This window comes from Ranitomeya variabilis, chromosome 2 (assembly GCF_051348905.1).
Source record: "Ranitomeya variabilis isolate aRanVar5 chromosome 2, aRanVar5.hap1, whole genome shotgun sequence".
In the NCBI taxonomy this organism is placed as follows: domain Eukaryota; kingdom Metazoa; phylum Chordata; class Amphibia; order Anura; family Dendrobatidae; genus Ranitomeya; species Ranitomeya variabilis.
Window position 1 is genome coordinate 830189791 of NC_135233.1, and position 19835 is coordinate 830209625.

Here is a 19835-nt window from a genome sequence, read left to right on the forward strand (position 1 = left end):
GGACCTGCAAAGACTCTATCGTCTCGTGAGGCTCAAAACTCACTTTGGGACTCTGGCGGGAGGCTCCGAGAACAGAGTGTCTCCCAACGGGGACGTCTCTGTTGCGGAGATCCCCCTTACAACATTGGGATTGAGGAACCCTAGTTCCTTCAACCCACCCCAGACGTTCCATGCTGTAGAAACGTTTATCTCTTTTGTGGATAGGGATGTAAAAGATCTATCCCACCAGCATCGCCTTGGTTTCTTCCCTACACGCTCTAATCTGACACCCTCTGAGAGACAGGCACTTGTGTCATTACAAAATAACAAAACCATTGTTGTCAAACCAGCGGACAAGGGTGGGGCCTTAGTCATCATGGATCGTACATTGTATTCTACTGAAATACTACGCCAATTGTCAGACACCAGCACATATAGTATTATCCCTAGAGACCCTATCTTTGAGATCCGCAAAAAAATCCAGTCTGTGATTGATATTCACATTGATAATGGGACTATTGATCAACAGACAGCTAAATTTCTCTCTAATCCATACCCCATCACTCCAGTTTTCTATATCCTTCCAAAAATACACAAGTCTTTAACCAATCCCCCCGGTCGCCCCATAGTGGCATCCACCGAGTCCATACTTTCACCTTTATCAATATATTTAGAAAAAACTCTGACGCCACTAATCAAAACTACCAAATCTTTCGTATTAGATACAGGACATTTTCTGAACATAATACGACAACAGGTGGATGTTCCTCCAGACAGTCTCTTAGTCACCATGGACGTCAATAGTCTGTATACGTCCATTACCCACGAAAAAGGCATCATGGCAACCAAACGGCTGCTGGAGGTCTCGGGCAAATCCCCCACCTCAATACACCTCTATCTAGACCTGTTGAGACTCGTCCTATATGAAAATTATTTCTTATATGAAGACACTTACTACGTACAGTGCCAGGGCACCGCAATGGGTTCAAACGTTGCGCCGGCTTACGCCAATGCATACATGAATGCCTTTGAGGAGGATTACATATACACAGATGACCGATACAACCAACACGTAGGCTGTTATCTTCGCTATATAGACGACATCTTCTTTATCTGGACTGGACCAACTGACACACTCCAGGCATTTCATCAAACCCTGAATTCAATCTATCCAGAACTGCAATTCACCATTCAGTATGATCCTAACCAGATCCCCTTCCTGGACACCCTTATACATAAGGACAGATATGGCCATCTCTCAACAGACCTTTACTCCAAACCGACTGACTGCAATAGTCTTCTCCACTATTCCAGTTGCCACCCAAAAGCTACACGCGACAGCCTCCCTCGATCCCAATTTACGAGGGTAGCAAGGATAGTATCTGATCCTGATGTACTCCATACACGCCTAGATAGCATGTCCAACAAATTCAGGGAGAGACATTACCCTCAACACTTGCTCAACCGAGAAAGGACACGTGCTCTCCAGCCACTTTCACCTTCCCAGGGACGCACCAATGAAAATCGGGTACCTTTTGTGCATACCTTCCACCCCTTTATGCCCAAAGTAGAAATGGTCATTAAAAAACACTGGTCCCTTCTAGCAAGAGCCTACCCTAATATAGCCAGTTTTTCCACACCACCCCTTATGTGCAATAGAAGGGCCCCCAACATTAGAGACAGACTTGTTCGGGCAGACATCGGTAGCCTACACCCTACCTCTGACCAGACTGTACTGGCCCCACAACGACATGGAACATTTCCTTGCCTCAGCTGCGCCTCATGTTCAAATATCATTAAGTCTGACAGCGTGACACACCCCAGAACAGGTAAATCATATCCCATACGTGGCTACTATACATGCAATTCCAATTTCGTTGTCTACATCATCAAATGCCCATGTGGCTTGCTATATGTAGGTGAGACTACACAACACATAAAAGATCGTATAGCGAGCCACAAATCCACCATTCGTTGCAACAAAACCTGGCTACCCATCCCTGAACACTTTTCTAAACACAAACACACGGTGGCACAACTCAAGTATCAGATAATCGAACGAGTCCCCAGACCCAGGAGGGGTGGAAATCACGTCAAACAATTAAAACTAAGAGAGACGTTTTGGATTCATAAGCTTGAGACCCTATCCCCCAAGGGTCTCAACAGGGAAATAGACTGGGTACTGCAATAAATACACTAATCTCTACCTTTTTACCTTCCAGACACGTTGAATCCCCTGCTAATTAGGTGAGTTCCTCATAAGCGGTCAGATCCCTCTATTTTTTCTAGACTATATATTATCAATTTTCATTTTTATTATTTTTTTACTTTTTATTTTTTATTTTTTATTCTTTATTTTTCAATGTTCATCATGAAATAATTTTTATTCCTTATTTTTCTGCATTCGTTAATAATATTTTCATTTTTTTATATATTATTTACACCTTCCTTTATCATCTCTTTACATTTGCTCCAGTATAATATCTCTACATGGCCCATTTAATATGTCCTTAACGGGCTTTCCTTCTTTTGTGTCACCTAAACCTTTACACAATTGCACAGCTCTCAGCTGTCTGGCTGCTCCGCCCCCCATTATACACAGTGTTGCAGCTCCAATACATCCCCTCACAGCCGCACACTGAGCTAGAACTCCCACTTATGGGCATCCTCCTGCCCTTACTAGCTTAGCAGCACTCAGTGCGCACGCGCGGACCATGTGACCGCGTCACTTCCGGTCCGGAACCGCGCACTTCCGGTTCGGCGGTATTTATGGAGGACATACAAGCATGTCCTCACTGCCAATCCAGGACCACACAGCTGGGCGCGGGATGCGCCGCTGACCCCCAGACCCAGGATAGTACAGGTACACGGACCCTCCGCCCCTTCCCTCAGCACCCTCTTGCTATACCTCTAACCCACTACCCCTTATCTATAGGACAGCTCTGCAAGCTGAAACCCCCGCAGCCTACCTTAAACAGGACTCCTCTACTTATCTCATAGGAGCCACCATTGGATTTACAAGGTATCCATTATGTTTCCCTCTATAATAATGGGGTTGCTTCTGCTTTGTTTCCTACATGCACTGCCCATTAGTCACTAAGGACCCTATACCTCATTGCAATATATCTTATTGGGACTGACCCTTAACCCTCATGACTAAACATGTCCATAAAAAAACCCTCCCATATTCACACTACAACAATGCTGTCTCATTGCATATGCACCACATAATGTTGATTCTTTGTTATGATGACAGGTTATGCCTTAAAAGGACCATTGTCTTGCCTTCTAACACTGCCACACCTTTATATGTGTACCAAAAGAGTTAAGGTAAACGCTATTTTTTTATCTTAAGCAGTGAATTTCTTTCATTAAGCAGTGAATCGCCAATGTGCCTGAAATACCTCTTTACCATAAACTTACCACTCACTGCTCCTCAGAGTACCCCCGACGCTACCTCTGGTTGCTTTGTATATATTGTATATAATGTTTTATGATTGTATTTTGGTATCTTGTTTATTTCTTTTTGTTCTTATTTTTGTTTTCTTTGCATATTGTGTCACAAACAGCTACTTATACTGTTTATTTGCCTCCTAGTAACCCCATGAATAAGACCCGGGAGGGTCGAAACGTCGGGTTCCTTTCTACATACTATCACAGTGGCAATTGTTGTTCCTTTTTTTGTGTGTAAATAAATTTGGCATATCCCCTTTTTCACATCATATCAACTTTGAGTGTGCGGTACTTTTTTCTCTACTATTGACTTGACCTCACGGTCTGATTTACCAGCACCTCTACCCTCTTGACCAGAGTGCACACCATTACCCTCGTTGATGAATGTGGTGCCCACATGTCAATCTCCGTAGTTGTTTGTTGCAGTTTCTGTTGCAAGAGGACACACGCATCAACCTTTGTATCAATGGTACTACTGGTCTTTTTGAATGACATAAACTTCACTTTATCCAAGAGCTAACAATCCTGCAGAATCTTGAATACAGCCTTAGCTTTTGCTGCTCCTGTGCTATTAGATATATCTGGGACCGACAACAACTTCTCAGTTACTTCTCCTGACACTACAGTTAGAATCTGTTTTGTTTTTGACCATCCGACATCTTGTTGTGGTTTTCTGGCTGCTGGTCTTTTTCCCCTGGTGCTGGGTTGTTTTAGGTCAGGTGATTGTATCACCCTTTATTACCCAGCACCTGCCTCCCAGTCCTTGCTGGACAACAGTGTTAATCCGCTAGAGTTCTGGCTAGGTGCTTTGATAGCTTTCTGTGTTTGATATTGTGTAGTTCTGGGACCCCCGGTTCTGCTATCCTTAGTTTCTGCTTTCTGTTGGTTTTTGCAGCCTTCTCTGTATTTTCTATTAGGAGGTGGCCTGTTTTTATACCCAGTCCTTAGATCTTTTAGGGACCTCTTTCCCCCTATCTATAGGTCTTAGCTTGAGATTAAATACAAAATCGTGAAGCACCACATTACATAGTACTGGAGAGAAACTCTCATATACTCTCCCTATACGCCTACCAGGCGTTAACAGTGTTGGATGGCTCCAAACAACACTTATAGACAAAAAACGGAGCAAAAATATCCATAATACCATATTTTTATGTATAAAAGGTATAAATTTTATTAAATAACGTATCCTAAACAACATCAAAGTTACTACTGCAGTAAGTGTTGTAAGCACTCTGCACAAACAAGCAGTTTACAGAAAAGAGACATGATGGTTTACCAATAAAACACACCACAAGGGGAGGATAGTGTGTAATACACCTCCTATATGCCTGTATCCTTGACAGCTATAACCCATACGCAAACCTATACAGGGTCCCGCCGGTATCCCCTTCACGTGAGTGACTATGCAGACATACAGAATATGCCATATATGTTTTCAGGCTTACCCATGTAGGATTGGCTGCAACAAGGTTCCCCCTCCTGGTGTGGCTCCCCTGGACGCGCGTTTCGCGTTTTCGCTTTCTCAGCAGGGTTCTTAGCTTGAGATTAACCTAGGATCGTCGGTGGGTCTATTCGCAAGGAATGGGTCGCCCACTCTATCATAGGGTATTAGCCTAGTCTCAGTGCAGGATCAGTTTTTCCCCTTCTATCCTAGTTCTGTGTTGCAGTTACGTAACAACTACTACAGCCAATCAACCGGTAGTTTCATTGCAGGTCTGGCTTGCAAACATTTTCCCATTCCAGTGTACAGTCAGCGGATCACTGCTATTGAGGTAAGCTTTGATAGCATTTGCTGCAATCTTGATGCCGGCGATGAGTCTGTCTGATAAATTACCTATTCAAAGTGAGACTGTGTGGATCATGGCCAAGAGACTGAGAAGCAGCAGCAAACCGGTAGGTTACTTTTCTATCACTGGTATTAGTTCTGTCTAGAGCTGCAGCAACTTCCAGAGTCAATATGTTGACAGATCTTAGACTAAAATGCCCTTCGCTCTCATCACTATCATTCTCGGAAATACCGTTGTCACTGTAACTGCTACTACTACTGTAAAGTTCAGCCTATGCTGTAGACTGCTGAACTTGGTCAGTTTCCTTTTTTCTTCATTTCTTTGTAATTATCTCATAAATCTTCTGCCCTCGACCTTGGCAAGCTTTCTGTCTAATGGTCCAATACTTCCACGATGCCATTTTTTTCTTGCGCAAGCAAGAAGTCACGGTCTTCCTGAAGTTTTATAAGTTTTATGGCATCAGCCTGAGTGACATCTGACAAATCTTCAAGTTTTTTAAGGAATTCCTTTTCCTTGGTTCTTGTGTTTTGCTTCGCCATTCATCATTCTTCTTGATACTCTTCCATTCCAAACAGACTCTTCACCTTACAGATCATGCGATATTGTTGCCATGTTGGGTCCTCACTTTTTTCCCAGAACCGATTTACTGTTGTTGGCTGTGACAGTAGCAATGGTATATGTTGGTTACGATTCTGTACAGTGCAATAACTAAAACCTGGCCAACACCTACTGATTCCATGGCAGCTTAGAACTGGTAATAATGCCAGCTGTCCCTCCAATTAACAACATTCATCTAACTCCATTTTTTCTGACAATAATGACTAAACCTGTAGGAGGACTTTATAGCAAACATACAAACACATTTCATCAAAGTTTGATACATTGTTTCTAAGGATGAGCAAATGTATGTGTATTCAAATGCACACCTTCCTCATTAACAGTGTCATGATCCAGACAGGGTTTTGGGTCTTGTCTCTCATTTCCCAGTCTGGTCATGTCAAAGGTTAACTTTCTCTTCTGCAGAGTCAGCTCTGCTATTTAGCTGTGCTGCATCCTGCAGGCAGTGTCAGTTATATTTCCTGCCAACGGCATGTGTAGCTGGCTCTGGTGAAACCCTGATTTTTTCTGCTGGATGTAGCTGACTTTGCCTGTGTCTGTTTGTACCTCTCTTCCCGCATCTGACTGTTTGTCCCTGTGTGTTTGGATTCACTGGTACTCAACTCTGCTTTGGCTCTGACCTGCTTCCGTCTCTCCCTTCTGATACTTCTGCTATGGACCACTACTGACCTTTCAGCATTCCTTTGACTCTGTGTTTGGAATTTCCCTTGGTACTATGCTACTCTCTGGTATCTATTCAGCTTGTCTGACCATTGTGTTGCCACCTGGTGGTAGCCTCGCTGCAGTTTTGCTGGTCTGCCCTGAGCAGGATTTCATCCCTCATTTCACTCTGCTGCCATCTAGTGGAGTCTGCTCTTACCTGTGGATCTGCAGTGTGACATTATAACTGACCAGAAATTGTATTTTTCCTTCTTTCTCTCTCTATGGATCCGCTTTGTAATCACGTGGATCAGAAGTCAAATTTGACATAAATGATGCAAGATTTGTCTGTGGAACATAGAACCCTTGCCACAATCTACTCCAGATAGAACTGACTGACAAAAACGGTTAAGTCTTTTTAGGGTTCTGTGGCACAATCAGCCTATAGGCACTCTGACCCCATTGATATCTCTTTACATTCTCATGAACCCATGGTCAGGCTCCCATATACTTTCTCTGGAGAAAAGGAGTTTTGTATATTCAGAAAGAGTTGTAAGTTTACTTTTCTCCCTTAGACCCAGATCCTCAGGAGATGTGAGTGAACAGGTGGGGAAGATTATTTCTTTACTCCGGGAGGGTGCTCAAACTTGGGCTTTTTTCTTTATCTGTTGCTGCCCCTGAACATGTGTCTGTGGATAGGTATTTTGAGGCTTTAGGACTGATTTATGATGAACCAGACTGGGTCAAGGTTGCAGAGGACCCAATCATAGGTCTCTCCCAGGGTAAACTCCCTGCCGAATGGTATTGTTCAGAGTTAAGACGGTGGTCCACTGAAGTGTCCTGGAATGATTCTGCTTTAAGATGCCAGTTCAGGAAAGGACTGTTGGACCATCTTGAGAATGCTCTAGCTCTCCATCCGCTACCCAGTTCTTTGGAGGAAGCCATGACTCAGGCCATTTGTATGGATCAGAGACTGTGGGACAGAGGAGTAATCCAGGAAGAGGTTCCAGTATACCCTGCTAAGTCCGATGTGATGCCATATACGGAACCTATGGAGGTTGGGGACATTAACCTCAAGGAGAAGGAGAGGAAGTGGCGATGCAGAGGGAGACTATGTTTCTATTGTGGGAATCTGGGACATTGGAAGAAGGACTGCCCCTCTTGCCCACCGACTAAAAAGTTGCCAGGTAACCCCTAAGTCTGGGTGATTGCTTAAGAGGTCACCCAGACTCTCAGGTACCTTTTTCCTCATTTCATAAGATTTTGTTAGAGGTGAAACATTCTTCTGGAGATAGTTTCACACCCACTTCAGCTTTAGTGGACTGTGGGTCATCCATGAACTTCATTGACTCAAGCTTGGTGTCCAAGAGTAAGATACGGACAGTTATGCTTGAAACCCCAATCCATATTATTGCCATTGATAAGACACAGCTGGTTAAAAATATTGTTAAGCTTATCTCTGAGGAATTCCTTCTAAAGGTGGGTTCCTTGCATCAGGAATGCATTTCATATTATGTTCTGGATTATCTTTCAGCGGGACTGGTGTTAAGATTCCCATGGTTACAGTTGCACAATCCCATTATTGACTGGGAATCTCGGAATATTGTGAAATGGGGTCTTAGTTGTTCAAATGGTTGTCTTTCTGCTGTTCTGGTGTCGTCCATTGATCAGGAGGGTATTCCGAGTACCCGAAAGATTTTAAGGATGTGTTTTCTGAAAAAGAGGCTGAGTTATTGCCACCACATCGCCCCTATGACTGTACCATTAACCTCATTCTAGGTCCTAAATTGCCCAAGGCCCATTTGTACAATCTTTCCAGCCCGGAACGTACCGCTATGAAAGATTATATTTCAGAAAGTTTACACAAAGGTCATATCTGCTCCTCTGTCTCTCCTGTGGCAGCTGGATTGTTTTTTGTCGAAAAAAAAGATGGTGGTTTACACCCTTGCCTTGATTTTCGGGAACTAAATTAAATTATGGTGAGAAATATGTACCCCCTCCCGCTAATTCCTGATCTTTGCAACCAATTATCTGGGGCTAAGTGGTTTTCCAAGTTGAACCTCAGGGGAGTGTATAATCTTATCCATATTTGGGAGGGGGATGAGTGGAAAATGGTGTTTCTCACCTGTAGAGGGTTTGTTTGAAAATTTGATCATGCCCTTTGGTCTCACTAATGTGCCAGCATTTTTTCAAAATTTCATTAATGATGTATTTTCTGACTTAATTGGGCACTTTATGGTGGTCTATCTAGATGACATTCTGGTATTTTCATCTGACAAAGAATCTCACATGGGTCATTTATGTGCTATTCTTCAGTGGTTAAGGGAGAACTCTCTGTTCTTTAAACTGAGAAGTGTTCATTTTGTGTCCAAGAGATGTCCTTTCTGGGATTCATCCTTTCTACCAAGGGGTTTCGTATGGATCCTGGGAAGGTACAGGCCATTGTTGATTGGGTGCAACCCAGAAACCTCAAGGGTCTTCAGCGTTTTTTGGGTTTTGCCAATTACTATTGCAAGTTTATTAAGGGGTTTTCTCAGGTGATCAAGCCTCTCACTGATCTCACTCGTAAGGGGGATGAACTTAAAAACTGGTAGTCTCCAGCAGTTGTAACCTTTTTTACATTGAAAAAATGTTTTATGTCTGCTCCTTTGTTGGTCCAGCCTGATCCGTCTGAACCATTCATTGTAGAGGTGGATGCATCGGAGGTGAGAGTGGGGGCAGTGCTGTCTAAGGGACCAATCACTTTGACTAACTTAAGACCTTGTGCCTTTTTCTCCAAGAAATTTTCTCCTGCTGAGAGAAAGTCGGGAATCAGGAGTTATTAGCCATAAAATTGGCTTTTGAAGAATGGAGGCATTTTTTGGAGGAGACTGTTCATCAGATCACTGTGATTATGGACCACAAGAACCTGTCTTACATTGAGTCTGCCAAACATTTAACTCCTAGACAGGCGAGGTGGTCTCTTATTTTTCTTGTTTACATTTTTCTATCACCTTTTGGCCTGGTTCCAAGAATGTCAAAGCTGATGCCTTATCTTGTAGCTTGGATCAGATATCTCCTCCTGAACCTCCCTTCTTCAGCATGGGGTGGTCATGTCTGGTGTGTCTTTAATAGGAACTTGAAATCCATAAGACTCAGTCTCTTGCTCCTCCAGCATTGCCCAAAAACAAGCTCTTCGTCCCAGTTGAGTATCGGTTGAGGGTTCTCCAGGAATTACATGAATCTGCTCTCAGTGGACACTCGATAGTCATGGCCCCCTGGAGAGCTATTGGTAGACTGTTTTGGTTGTCCTCCATGTATTCTGACCTCGCCGTGTTTGTGTCTGCTTGTGATACATGTGCCCGTGCTAAAGTCTCCCATAACCGGCCGGCTGTGGAATTGGTGCCATTGCCAATTCCTGATAGAACTTGGACTCATTTGTCCATGGATTTTATCACTTATCTCCCTCCTTCCAATGGCAAAACTGTGGTCTGTGTAGTGGTTGACAGATTTAGCAAACAGGCGCATTTTATACCTTTGGCAGGACTACTCAAGTTGCTTATTGAGCACGGTCTGGTTGCATGGCATGCCTCTGACAGAACTCTTCACAGTCAAAAATATAAATGCTTGGGGTAAATTGAACTATTCTCACAGAAAAATCCCCAAAAAGCAATTCCAGCCTTTCCTGTAGTACGTTTGCATCTATTGGTGATGGTTTTGTCAAGTGCACATATATGTTTTTAATATCTAAAATAAAGGTTAATTTTTATGATAATTTTGAAAATTGCTTTTTGGGGATTTTTCTGTGAGAATGCCTCTGACAGGTGTCTGACAGAGGGGTGCAATTTGTATCCAAATTTTGGAGGGTGTTTTGTAAGAGATTGGGTAATAGCTTGACCTTTTCCTCTGCCTACCACCAACAGCCAGACTGAGAGGACCAATCAGTCATTAGAACAGATTTGCTGTGTCTTGCCACGTCCCAGCAGGATGATTGGTGTTCCTCTTTGCCCCGGGGCTGGGGTAGTGTCCAGTATTCAGGCTCGGACTGTAGCCAAACACACACAGGAGGCTTTCTTCCTCCCAACACAGACCATATGCCAAACAGTAGCCTCTATTATATACAGTTATGCTCAAAAATGTATATACCCCTGCATACATTTTTCTTTCTTGGCCTTTTTTCAGAGAATATAAATGATAGCACCAAACCTTTTCCTCCACTCATGGTTAGTGGTTGGGTGAAGCCATTTGTTGTCGAACTACTTTGCTTTATCTCTTTAAATTGTAATGACAACACAAAACATCCAAGTGACCCTGATCAAAAGGTTACATACCCCATTTCTTATGGGTGTATTGCCCCCTCTAACATCAATGTCAGCTTGAAGTCTTTTGTGGTAGTTGTGGATGAGGTTCTTTATTTTCTCATATTGTAAAGCTGCCCACTCTTCTTGGCAAAAAGCCTCCAGTTCTTGTAAATTCCTGGGCTATCTTGCATGAAATGCATGTTTGAGATCTCCCCAGAGTGGCTCAATGATATTGAGGTCAGGAGACTGAGATGGCCACCCAAGAACCTTCACTTTGTTGTGCTGTAGCCAATAGCAGGTCGACTTTGCCTTGTGTTTTGCTTCGTTGTCATGTTGGAGCATCCAAGCATGTGGCATGATCAGCTTCTGGGCTGATGATTGCAAACTTGCCTCCAGTATTTGCTGATAAAGTGCTGCATTCATCTGTCCTTCAATATTGACCAAGTTTCCTGTGCTATTGTTGCTCACACATCCCAAAAACATCAGCACTCCATCTCTGTGTTTTACAGTAGGAATGGTGTTCCTTTCATCATAGGACCTGTTGACCTCATTCCAAATGTAACATATATGGTAGTGGCCAAAAAGTTCAATTTTGGTCTCATCACTCTAAATTACCTTATTCCAGAAGTTTTGAGGCTTGTCTCTGTGCTATTTTGTGTATTGTAGACTAGATAATTTGTGGCATTTGCGCAGTAATGGCTTTCTTCTGACAAATCTACCATACAGCCCATTTTTCTTCAAGTACCTCATTAGTGTGCTTCTTGAAAAAGCCACACTGTTAGTTTTCAGAGAGTCCAGTATTTCAGCTGATGTTATTTATGTTTCTTTGCATCCTGAACAATTTTCCTGGCGGTTGGTGGACAAATTTTCTGTTGGTCTACCTGACCATGGTGTTGTTTTCACGGAGCCCCTAATTTTCCATATGTTAATTACAGTTTGAATACTGCTGACTGGCATTATCAATTCATTGGATATCTTTTTATATCCTTTTCCTGTTTTATACAGTTCAACTACCTTTTTCCTTAGATCCATTAACAATTCCTTTGCTTTCCCCATGACTCACAATCCAGAAATGTCAGTGGCTGGATGAAAGATGTAAGACTTGTGTCTGGATCCCAGAAACTCACTCAAATTTTATGCACACACACTAATTACAAGCAAACAGTTCACATGTGCGGATGTTACCTTTAGTAGCCATTCAAACACACTTGTGTCAACTTCTGTGCATATTATCAGGCCAAAATTACCAGGGTATGTAATCTTTTGATCATTTGGATGTTGTTGGTTTTCATTATGATTTACAAAGAGAAAACACAGTAGTTTGATCATAAATGGCTTCACCCAATCACTAACCATGAGTGGAGAAAAAGTTTTGGTGTTATCATTCATATTCTCTGAAAAAAGGCCAAGAAAGCTAACATTGTGCTGAGGTATGTAAAATTTTGAGTACAACTGTAGGCTGTTAACCACACCCAGAGGTGAGGTATGTGTGTAGATTAGTGTTGAGCGATACCTTCCGATACTTGAAAGTATCGGTATTGGATAGTATCGGCCGATACCCGAAAAATATCGGATATCGCCGATACCGATACCCGATACCAATACAAGTCAATGGGACACAAGTATCGGAAGCTATCCTGGATGGTTCCCAGGGTCTGAAGGAGAGGAAACTCTCCTTCAGGCCCTGGGAACCATATTCATGTAAAAAATAAAGAATTAAAATCAAAAATATGGATATACTCACCCGTCCGGCGGCCCCTGGACCTTACCGATTGTAACCGGCAGCCTCCGTTCCTAAGAATGAGGAGTTTAGGACCCTCGATGATGTCGCGGCTTGTGATTGGTCACGTGCCGCTCATGTGACCGCTCACGCGACCAATCACAAGCCGCAACGTCATCGCTAAGGTCATCGGTAAGGTCCAGGGGCCGCCGGACGGGTGAGTATATCCATATTTTTTATTTTAATTCTTTATTTTTTACATGAATATGGATCCCAGGGCCTGAAGGAGAGTCTCCTCTCTAACAGACCCTGGGACCCATACACTGGGAACTTCTGATTCCGATTTCCGATACCACAAAAATATCGGAACTCGGTATCGGAATTCCGATACCGCAAGGATCGGCCGATACCCGATACTTGCGGTATCGGAATGTTCAACACTAGTGTAGATATACCCTCCGTCTCTCACAGCTACCCACAACATGGTCAAAGGTGCAACAAACAAACCTCTTAGTGCTTTCAAGCACTAGAGAAAATACTCTGGGTAACATCACAGAGACAAGCCATCTCCGTGACACATACCTCACATCGACTACGCGACCATTAGCCACACTGCAATATATACAAATTTATACAAAGTTATTTCAAACAACTTGGAGGACTAACTACTGATCTTCTGTAGATGTAGGCTTGCACAAGTCGTAACTTCCAGGTCTCTTTGTTCTTCTTTACATTGAATATGCAGTAGTTCTTAATAACATTAGATGCATGTTTGTAGTAGTTGTCTTGTTGCAGAATACATTTTAAAGCCATTCAGATGCCTCCTGGTGCTATTGCATGATAGATAAAACTGTCCAGAGTCTAACTTGCGTGAAATGCAAAAAGCTTTCCTGTCCATATTTGTCAATATTCCTGCAGAACAAATTAAACACCAAGTAAAATCTATGTCTTGACAAATTTCTGAAGTTTTGATGCAAGTTTAGCCATTCAGTGTATGTAAAACCAAATATAATGACTACCAGTAATATTAAATCTTTTATTTTATCCATGCAATTTTCTTTTTGTAAAATGGGAATGCTTCATTTTTGTCTAAAGTTTTATTGTAAATTGTGCAATGCAGCATTTTTGTGTCTGTTCATTATCACATTCATTAAATACTTTTTTTAAGTTGTCTTCTATCCGTATGGCAAATATTTTCTGAATAAATAATTCATTTGATTATCTGTAACCATGGAAACAAACTAATGTCATTATAGTAGGTGAGATCATGCAGAAATTATATTTTTAGCAACCTAATTCTATCCAGTAAATTGCAGTTTGAAAGACTTGTTATTTTGTATTATATTTAGTATTCAAAGCTATTAAATGTTTCAATGTTTTTGACACTACAGTATTGCTATTTCTCATGTAATCATATCAATTTAAGCATAACCATAAAATATTAATTTTTACTTAAATTCTATTATCTGAAAACACGTTTACATAAAAAAATGATGGTTCTCAATCACTTATGAGTTTCAGTTGTATTTCGTGAGAATGGAAGGTCTTGTCTCTGTTTACAGAAGAAACTAAGGGATGTCCAGTCTTGTCCCTGATTTTCAATTCCCTGTTAACTGATATAGCAACCCAAATTCAATTCAGACAAAGATACAGATTGGTGCATTCAATTAAAGGTAATCTATAAATACATTTAGAGGTCCAGCAGGTAGAATGTACTTAATTTTTAAAATCAGTTTAATCTCAGCAGCATTTTGGCGCTATCTGCTCTGTTTTAAATAAACTGTATACAAGTAACTGACATAATGAGTCTTAAATAGAGGAACAAAGGGCAACAATTTCAGCACTTGAAGCAGTGATAAGGATGATGAGGAGTGGAGCAGAAGGGCGGTAAGGTTAGTATAAGTATTTTTTTTAGCATTTGATAGCCTTCCTTGGTGCCTAAAAACAGTGGCCAGTAGAATTAAATTGCACTTCAATATTATCATCTCTAATCAATACAATTAAACGAGTTGTATTGCATAACCACAATGATATAAATGAGCATAGAAACAATATAAAGGTATTTTTCATTTTTTCCCTGTACCAATAAAATCTTCTTATCTGAACTCACTGCTCAAATTTGTTTTTAGTACAGACAAATTTCAACTCACTGAGGTATCAGATTGCAGTTGCCAGATATAGAAGTCTACTGGAAAAGAGAGGTAGTAAAAGGATAAGAAAGACAATGACAGGGACACACAGAGAAAACTACTGAAAAATGTTGGAAACAAATAATATAATAACCAGAGATAGTGTAATTCCTAACCACTTGCACAGTTACACTTTCAGAAAATTACCTTTAACAACAGCTTATAGCTGGGTCTGTTGTGTTTCGGGGCTGTTCTGTAGGGATAACAGTCGATATAGCAGCCAACAAGGTTTTAGCTGCAATGTTCCTCAGTGATAACTGAAAGAAAGGGAGACACAAAGCGCAAGAAAGGGTCTTATCCCACAAATAAACCAGAGAGCATAAAAAATTGCTCTCCTGATATTACAAAGTTATATGTAGATATAGGCTGCTGCAGATCCACGAGTCAATCAACGACCAGATAATATAGTATACTTCATGGGAAATGTGGATTACGTACGCGCTGCCTCAGTAATGAAATTCCAGATGAGTGATGAAGTTTAACGATGGTTTATTCAACGCATTTCAAGGTCAATAAAACCCCTTCTTCAGGAAATACCACATACAACATACCATACGATGTTGTATGTGGTATTTCCTGCAGAAGGGGTCTTAATGACCTTGAAACACGTTGCATAAACCACCGTTAACACCTTTCTGACTTCAGACAGGATAGTACATCCAAGATCAGGTACTGCGCTTTGATGCAGGGCTCCGGCGGAACAGCTGACATGTGCCCACAATAGGCTCGGGCAGAATCGTGATCTGCCCATGCCTATTAACTAGTTAAATGCCGCTGTCAAACGCTAACCGGCTCTTCTGGCCGGGCGGCCGGAAATGAGCGCATCGCTGTCCCCGTCACATGATCGGGGGTCAGCGATGCTTCTGTATAGTAACCATAGAGGTCCTTGAGACCTCTATGGTTACTGATCCCCGGTAGCTGTGAGCGCCACCCTGTGGTCAGCGCTCATAGCACACCTGCATTTCTGCTGCATAGCAGCGATCTGATGATCGCTGCTATGTAGCAGAGCCGATCGCGTTGTGCCAGTTTCTAGCCTCCCATGGAGGCTATTGAAGCATGGCAAAAGTAAAAAAAAGCTAAAAATGTGAAAAAAATTTAAAAAATATAAAAAATTTAAATCACCCCCCTTTCGCCCCATTCAAAATAAATCAATAAAAAAAAAAAATCAAACCTACACATATTTGGTATCGCCGTGTTCAGAATCACCTGATCTATCAATAAAAAAGCATGAACCTGATCGTTAAACAGCACAGTGAGAAAAAAATTTGAAACGCCAGAATTACGTTTTTTTGGTCGCCGCGACATTGCATTAAAATGCAATAACGGGCGATCAAAAGAACATATCTGCACCGAAATGGTATCAATAAAAATGCCAGCTTGGCATGCAAAAAATAAGCACTCGCCCAACCCCAGATCATGAAAAATGGAGACGCTACGGGTATCGGAAAATGGCGCTTTTTTTTTTCTAGCAAAGTTTGGAATTTTTTTTCACCACTTAGATAAAAAATAACCTAGTCATGTTAGGTGTCTATGAACTCATAATTACCTGGAGAATCATAATGGCAGGTCAGCTTTAGAATTTAGTGAATCTAGTAAAAAAGCCAAACAAAAAAACAAGTGTGGGACTGCACTTTTTTCGCAATTTCACCGCACTTGGAATTTTTTTCCTGTTTTCTAGTAATTGACATGCCAAAACCAATGATGTCTTTCAAAAGTAGAACTCGTCCCGCAAAAAATAAGCCCTCACATGGCCATATTGACGGAAAAATAAAAAAAGTTATGGCTCTGAGAAGGAGGAGAGCGAAAAATGAACACGGAAAAACGGAAAGTCCCAAGGTCATGAAGGGGTTAAACTTCATCACTTCTCTGGAATTTCATTACTGAGGCAGCGCGGACGTAATCCACATTTCCTATTTGGTATACTTCAGTAATAATGTGATAACATAGTGTCCTGGAGTTATTTGCATATCATCTTGGTCATCGTAAGTGAAAATGAATAGTTATGTTTAGCAAATAACAGAATTATGTGGCACAATCTACTCTTAATGTAACATTGCAGATGTCATCCATAACTACTCTAGCTTGGTTCAAGACTAGGTTACCACAGATGGTACATTAGTCTTTTAAAAAAAATGACTCCTGCTTTCAGTTGTATTATCTGTTCTTCAAAGTGACACAATGTTCAATAAAGATCCAAGAAAACATGTATAGTAATATGATGTAAGTTCAGTAATAAATGCTGTAGGTCTCTAAAAGTGAAATAGTGTAAATACATAAATAAACTTGCAGAAAAAAAAGGAACACTAGCAATGTTAAAATACAAATGTTACATCCACCCACCAAAACACTACTATTCATAAAAATGTAGGAAAATGAATGCTGTCCAGAAAAAAACGAGAATAAGTGAGAAAGCTTACATGCGTGACAGGGATAGGGAATGCATCAACCTGCAAAATGGATTCTACTACTCTTATTTGTTAGCTAGAAAGTAAAAGAAAAAAAATGTGTCCAATAGAATGTCCATGGTCTTTTTTTTATTGTGAATAGCAATTTACAGGAGAGAGAAGTAATCCAGGTACGTTCAAATTTAAAGATGTTCAAAAGCAGCAACTAAGATGAGTTTTTTCTTATGTGTCACTCTCACTATATTTTGTGTCACATTCTTCTCGGTTATCATCTGATTTGTCATGTGGATGGAAAAATAGACAAATTATAATTGCAACACATATGCAATAAGGAGTAAGGCATATTAATCAAGCCTGACATTGTAAAATGGCTCTATTATGTCTTCTCGATATTATAGACAACAAAAATAGAAATGTCAGATATACAAATAACTCTATATTATACAGTAATATGGTATCTAAGGTCACCTAGAAGACGTTTATAATCCATACTAAAATTGCAATATACTGTATGTCAATATGCTATTAAACTTCTTTTCACTGTGTGGCTGAATGTTCAGTATAATTGACAGGTATAATTAGATCTACAGTAGCGTTAGTATCTGATTTTACTGAATAAAACTCCATGAATGTTGATCAATGTCTTGCTAAAATTGACTACTCATTGACAACTACTGAATTTAGATGGAACACAGCTAAGGAAAAACTAATCAGGAGGTACATGTCAGGTGGCATCTGTAAGGGTACCGTCACACAGTGCCATTTTCATCGCTACGACGGCACGATTCGTGACGTTGCAGCGTCGTATGATTATCGCTCCAGCGTCGTATAAGTATCGCTCCAGCATCGTATACTGCGGTCACACGTTGCAATACACGGCGCTGGAGCGATAATTTCATGATGTATTTGCGATGTAGAAGCCGTTGGTTACTGTGCGCACATCGTATACAACCTGTGTCACACGATGCAATCATGCCGCCACAGCGGGACACTAGACGACGAAAGAAAGTTTCAAACGATCTGCTACGATGTACGATTCTCAGCGGGGTTCCGGATCGCAGTAGCGTGTCAGACACTACGATATCGTAACGATATCGCTAGAACGTCACAAATCGTGCCGTCGTAGCGATGAAAATGGCACTGTGTGACGGTACCCTAACTCTAAAATATATCTTCCGGTCTGTAAAGACAAGCAAAAAAGGGGTTCAAAGGGTTTTCCAAATTAATTACAAGTGCAAGCTTTTAACCCTTTTTCCAATTTGTTGTATTATAGCTTTTTCCTCCCCTTCTTTCAAGAGTCATAACTTTTATATTTTTTGTTTAATATTTCCATATTAGGGCTTATTTTTTTAAGAAAAGGTTGTACTTTTGAATGACACCATTCATTTTATGGTATAATAAACTGGAAAATAGGTAAAATATGTTAAAATTACAAAAAACTGTGGTAAAAAACAAAAAAAAATGCAATACCACAATTGGTTTCTGTCTTTGTTTATTTACCATGTTATTTTAGGGTAAAACTAATCTGGAAATATGATTTTCCAGGTCAGCATGAGTACATAGACACCAAAGATGTATGTGTTTTTTTATTTAAGTGGTGAAAAACAAATTGGAATTTTTTTTGAAAATTGTTTTTGCTTTTGTCATCATTTTCTGAGACCATATAGCATTTTCATTTTTCAGGATATAGTGCTGTGTGATGGGTTATTTTTTGCTCATTGAGCTGACGTTTTAGCTGATACTATTTTGGGGTTGATGCAATATTTGGTTTGCTTGTTATTTCAATGATGGAGAGGCATAAAGAAGTAATTCATTTCTCATTTTGCTGATTATCGATCGGATTAATTTATTTTACATTTTGATATATCAGACATTTCTAAATGAAGCGATACCAATTTTTTGTAGTACTATTTTAAATTGTTTTATTTTTAATGCAGCAAAAGGGGGGGTGATTTCAACTTTTGTGATTGTTTTCATTTTTTTTAAACTTTTTACTGTATTTAATAGTCCCCTTATGTGACTTGAAGCTACAATTGACTAATTACTTGGACCATACAAATCACTTTGCCAGCGCTGCTATGTATTGCTAAAATCACAATCTCCTATGACATCTAGTGATAGGCTGGCTTTCACAGAAGAATAATCAAGACAAGCATTGGGGTTTTAAGCAGACCTCCAGTTGTTATAGCAACCCATCAGCACCCCCACGATCATATAACGGGTGTGCCCATGACCCACGCTCCTGTCATTGCATGTTTAATGCTCCTGTGAGAGATTGACAGCTGGATTTAACAGATTAGCTTCCATGATCGGAGCATTGCTCGACCTATGGTTGTTAAAGGCACATAATGGCGGATTGATTCAGCTGTCATGTGTGGGTAAAGATGCTGTGTTGAAGTGTGAGCCCACATCAAAGGCAGGGACATGACATATAACGTATATGTACATCATAGATCTTGAAGAGGTTAAAAACATAAATAATATATATTACACTTTTACTCCTGCCTATATTGATTTGTCAATTATTCTCCCTGCTGGTCTTCTTTACCTTTAATAGATTTTTCTTAGGTATTTACATCAGGTATTTATTTTTAAAAGGTAAAATCTTTTTTTTTTTAAATTGATACATTTAGACAACATGTCAATAAGCAAGTTTGCAATTGACATGCTGTTTCTATAATAATAATATTTACTTTTATAACATATTCCGCAGCGCTTTACAGTTTGCACACATTATCATCGCTGTCCCCATTGGGGCTCAC

General features: G+C 40.6%; 1 protein-coding gene and 1 long non-coding RNA gene across 3 annotated transcripts in view; both read left to right on the forward strand.

Moving 5' to 3' along the window:
• Positions 1 to 19835, forward strand: part of CSMD1 (CUB and Sushi multiple domains 1) — a 2858343-nt gene that overhangs the window by 612530 nt on the left and 2225978 nt on the right. The gene's annotated exons all lie outside the window — the stretch shown is intronic.
• LOC143809947 (uncharacterized) lies at positions 2869 to 3703 on the forward strand. The gene is made up of 3 exons (XR_013222552.1): positions 2869 to 3001; positions 3236 to 3309; positions 3577 to 3703. It is a non-coding gene; the product is annotated as an uncharacterized LOC143809947 (long non-coding RNA).